Source organism: Equus caballus, chromosome 20 (genome assembly GCF_041296265.1).
Source record: "Equus caballus isolate H_3958 breed thoroughbred chromosome 20, TB-T2T, whole genome shotgun sequence".
NCBI lineage: Eukaryota > Metazoa > Chordata > Mammalia > Perissodactyla > Equidae > Equus > Equus caballus.
The window spans coordinates 5,476,541-5,481,369 of NC_091703.1; the positions used below are offsets into that span (position 1 = coordinate 5,476,541).

At 49.0% G+C, this 4,829-nt stretch overlaps 1 long non-coding RNA gene across 2 annotated transcripts; it reads right to left on the bottom strand.

The window, feature by feature from the left end:
• Positions 1–226: 226 nt before the first annotated feature.
• Positions 227–2,902, bottom strand: LOC111772108 (uncharacterized). Of its 2 annotated transcripts, XR_011429448.1 has the most exons (5): positions 2,559–2,902; positions 2,423–2,477; positions 2,277–2,327; positions 1,799–1,871; positions 227–784 (listed from the first exon to the last, which is right to left on the bottom strand). It is a non-coding gene; the product is annotated as an uncharacterized lncRNA (long non-coding RNA). The 2 variants fall into 2 exon arrangements; XR_002805994.2 differs by lacking the exons at positions 2,423–2,477; positions 2,559–2,902 and having other exon boundaries at positions 646–784; positions 2,277–2,417.
• Between the last annotated feature and the right edge of the window lie 1,927 nt (positions 2,903–4,829).

Sequence of the window (4,829 nt, forward strand, 5' to 3'; positions counted from 1 at the left end):
CGTGAGGATGAAATAAGAGTGGCTGGCCCAGGACAAGAATATACTGGGTATTATTACTACACATACACATGCACACACATGGACTTTCACATACCGCTTTAATTATTTAATTAGTGGCTATGAATACTCAGTAATGAGTAATAAATTATTAGATTAGAACACATTATTATATAATATATTATGTGTAATATATTAACATATTATACATACCATACTACTTATGTTAATTTATGTAAAATATATTGCTATATTTACATATAGTGTATACTGTATTAATATATTGTCTAGTAACATTATTTATTATTAAATATTATATATTAAATATTGAACTTTTATATACTATATAAGTTAATGTATGAATGTATAACGTATAAAATTGAATCTTATGTTAAAACTAGTGTACTGTGTACTATGCACAATGTATGGGATATATTATCACGAGCAGGGCTGTGGTGGGAACGTCTGGCCAGCCTGAGGAGAGCAGAGCGGCTGTTTTTGAGCAGGAGAAGGATGGAGAGCGCTGTTTGCCCCCGTGGCCTGCCCCTGCCCAAGGCGCAGAGAGGGAGAAGGGTGGAGAGGCTCTCGGGTGGCTCCTCAGGGCCTGGTGGGATCTGAGCTGCCTCGGCCGACAAGGGGACACTTCTTCCTTCAGAAGTGTGTGCCAAGTGCTTCCTCCAGGCCAGGCACTGTGCTGGGTGCAGGAGAAGCAGCCTCAATGACATGGTGGGGCCCCCCTGGGGGGGCTATGGATCAAGATGGGAGGCGGCCCTTGGAGGGACTCACCCTGAAATAGAGAAGAGAATCTCAGGGCACCACCAGTGCAGGAGGATGGCTGCCGCCAGACTGCCACTAAGGCGCAGGGCAGGCTGGTGAGGGCCCCTGGCCTGATGATGCCAACCTGGCAGCTTGGGCATTGGGACTCTGTGCTGTGGGGAGCAAAGCCTGGACCGGGGGAGTGGTTGGAGGCCATGGTGAGGTGGAAGGAAGCTAGGGCAGGGTCTCAGCATCTAGCAAACTCGACCCTGGTGGAAGAGAGGGAGGCATAGGAAGCGCCAAGGTCCTGGGCTTGGTGACGGAATGACCGTCATCACCGAAGGTGGCAGTATGTCTTGGCAGAAACTTCAGAGTTATTGTAATATTTCCAATGGTAGCATTTGAAAGTTGGCTGAGCTTGTTTCCTTGCTGCAAAATTCAGGATTTATAAATTCAAATAGACTTATGAAATGAAAATACGATTTTTAGATTTAGTCTTTGATAACCTTTAACTGAATAAATCACTGGCTTGCTTGCTGGTTATCTGTAATTGCCAAGGTTATACAACTGGATGGTGTGGGAGCTCCCCCTCCACCGTCCTCCCCCACCCCAAGCAGGCATAGACTCTCAAATGTGTTACAAAGGTGTAATCATCAGACTTCCGAGGATCATATGGAAGGATTAGAATAACGGCTTGTAGATACAGTGGGGCCCATTCTGATACCATATAACCATGAACGTTTTAACAATTAGAGCCCCCCCAAATAGAAGGGATAATCCGAAAGGAGAGGCTCTCTCTTGTACGTGGGTACATGGAATTCTTCAAAGAAGGCTGACTGAGTAGAGTCTTGCACAGGATACGTGAATGGGCAGATGGCCTCGGAGGTGACTCAGCTCTGAGGTCTACGAGCCCGTGATCTCACAGCCTTAAAGACGGTACCTAGGGTGTCTTCTCTTTCCTCCCTCAAATTATTACTTCCTGCCCACAATCCCATCAAAGCAGCCTACCCACATTCCCCTTTAAGGGGACCCTGGGCTGACTTACCCTGGAGTGGCAGTTCGGCTTGGTAAGCCCTGATGGTCCCCCTTTCCCTCCTTAGTTTGTGAGCCAGCGTCTCCTGAAACCCCAAAACTTCAGCTTGATTAACTCTGTTGTTTCTGCAGAGTCACAGCACAATAGCCAGGCTCCCTCTCTCCCCATCATCCTCCCCTCCCTCCCCATCACCTCCCTCCCTCTTCATCTCCTCCCTCTTCATCTCCTCCCTCTCTCCCCATCATCCTCCCCTCCCTCCCCATCACCTCCCTCCCTCTTCGTCTCCTCCCTCTCTCCCCATCATCCTCTCCTCCCTCCCCATCACCTCCCTCCCTCTTCATCTCCTCCCTCTCTCCCCATTATCTCCTTCCCTCTCCATCACCTTCTTCCCTCCCCATTATCTCTGTCCACTCCCCATCACCTCCCCCTCTCCCATTATCTCCCCACCCTGCTACTCTTCATCTCCCCTCACTTCCTATCATCCCCTCACCTTTGTTGCAAACCAGGGGAGTGGAATTAACGGGAGCCAAGCACCATTTTCCTGCAGAGATTTCCACAAGGTTGGAAAAAGAACTTTTCAGAAGAGATCACACTGCTTTGTGACCCAAAGGTGCAGAATGCCAAATTGCCCATCACCTTCTTCAAAATCTCCAGTGTGAAGCCTCTGTCTGTCCTCTGCCACTGAACTCTCCTAGAGAGGCAGATGAGAGCCTCAGCTCCTGTAATCCCCAGGGGATCCTCCATGAGGAAGCCGCGCCCACTCTGCCCTTACCCCGAGTACCCCTGGCTGCAGGGTGACCTCCCATCACCACTGTGTAGAAGCACGCTTCCCCCTGCCGGTCTCTCTGCCAGCATCCCTGTCGGTCCACGGGTCCAAAGCAGCCTTTGCAGAGTAAAACACTTGCAGAATAAACAATTTGGACAGTAGCACACAAAGAGATTACACTTAAAGGAGGCGAGGAAATATCCCTGGACCGGACCCAGGACCCTGCCCAGCCGTGTGACCTCGGGGAAGCCACAGCCTATCTCAGTGTCCTTGTGTCTCCTCTGTGGAGACAGGATGTTGAACGCAGCGATCTCTGAGGTCCAGCCAGCTGGAAACCTCCATCACTCGACAGCTAGGAAAGAATTTAAATGAGTATTTAATTTTCTCCACTCCCCCTCCCCCCTGCCAAATTCTTCATAGTTAGCTTGTAAAATTAGGAAATCAAGCCAAACCTGGGAACAGAAAATATCATCCTGGGGGGCGGGCTGCTATTTACAGTGTGTTATTAGCTCCAGACCTCGCCCTTGGTCACCAGCGTTTGTGCTTCCCTCTGTTTAGTGGCTGCTTCTTGATGCTGGCAGGGAACAATGCTATTCCGTGCCCACCTTCCATCAGTGTCCTGCAAAACCCAAGCCTATGTTAATGCCTCTCTGGGACTCCCAGGGCGACAGGGGACAGAAGAGGACTCAAATAACATTCTGGGGAAAAGGGAAAAGGAAACTGATTGGAGCAACGATGAGCCAGAGCTGGAGATCCCACCACGTGGCCTTTCTGGCAGAGGGAGCACGTGATGGTGACAGGCTGAGTGGATGAGTCAGCACAGGAACCGCCATCCCAGCCTGGCAGGTCTGGAATCTGTGATCGAGCGGAATATTGATTGCACCCGGGTGCAAACGAGAGCGAGAGAGGGCTAGGCAGGGTGAAAGAGAGGGATCTTCGAGCTATATAGATGCAGATAAAGAGGCGACAGGCATTTAGCCCTGGTTTTCCTTCTCCAGAGCCTGTTAATAACAGCGAAAGCCAGTTCCATCCTGGCAGGGTGTTTTCACTAAACCCTGAGCTGCTCTCTGTCACCTTCCACACGGGTTGGAGGAGAGCTGACGTCGGGGGGCCGCAGGACCGCGGAAGTGCAAGGCCGATGGTGCTCAGTGGATGTCCCAGCACGCCTGGCAGCACCTGTCAGCAGCAGCATCTGCTCATTCCTGAACCAGGCTCCATTCGTCAGCAGCCAGCATGCCCTCTGCCGGGAAGGGGCTGAGCCCGAGGAGCCGGTGGATCTCAGCCGGGGCTTTTCACCAGCAGAATCTGCTGTCCAGGAAGGAAATTACTGTGGGGCCAGAGAACATGACTTTAGAGCAGGGAGCACTAACCACGTTCCAGACAGAAAGAAGGACTCGATCTCCCTTTCAGTACAGGCAGCCCATCTGAGGACAGCTGTGCCCTCTCCCCTTCGGCTATGTCTGAATTAATCTCCCAGAGTTGGACTGTGGGTGCAAAAGAGAAATGGAAGATATAGTCCTTAAAAATGGGACACCTTGTACCTCCACGAGTGAAGATTCCAGAGGCCTGTCGGCCCTGCTTTTGTTGTATGTTATCTGGTACAACACTCTGCATAATTAGCAACAAAATGATCCAATTTAACACACATTTATTAAGCAGCAACTATGGACAAAGCACGCTGCTGGCTGCTGGAGCTTCAAATCTAACCGAGGCTCTGCCTTATTCGCACACTTTATGATCCTTGACGGCTGTCAGGGAGGAAGTCAGCGTCAGAACTGCTTAATGAGCAACCTCCTAAATGGGTACTGGAGTCTTTAAAAGAAAAAATATCATTACATTTAAATTTTACTTATTTCATAGAACAAAAATAAACTGAAGTTGTCAAAACTTAAATAAATGTTTCTTTACCACAAAAAAGATTATTTCTCTAAGAACAAGACATTACAGAATTAGCAGGTTGGGATGCTCTCTCTGTACACACACACACACACACACACACACACACTCTGCTATACCGCATGTCTTGATCTGAGAACACAGCGATTGTCTCCTTCCAGATAAAGATGAAGACACTGGCATCTCATACGCTTTCCATTTCAAAGAGAAGCAAGCAAAAATTCTCTTGCTTCCGTTTCCTCTTCTTTTCCTCTTCATTTTATTGTTATATAGTTATTGTTGTTTGAATCGAGTCACCCATAAAGATATGTTCAAGTCCTAACCCCTGGTGCCTGTGAGTGTGACTTTACAAGCAAACCTTTGAGAGATTGCCGGTTCAGT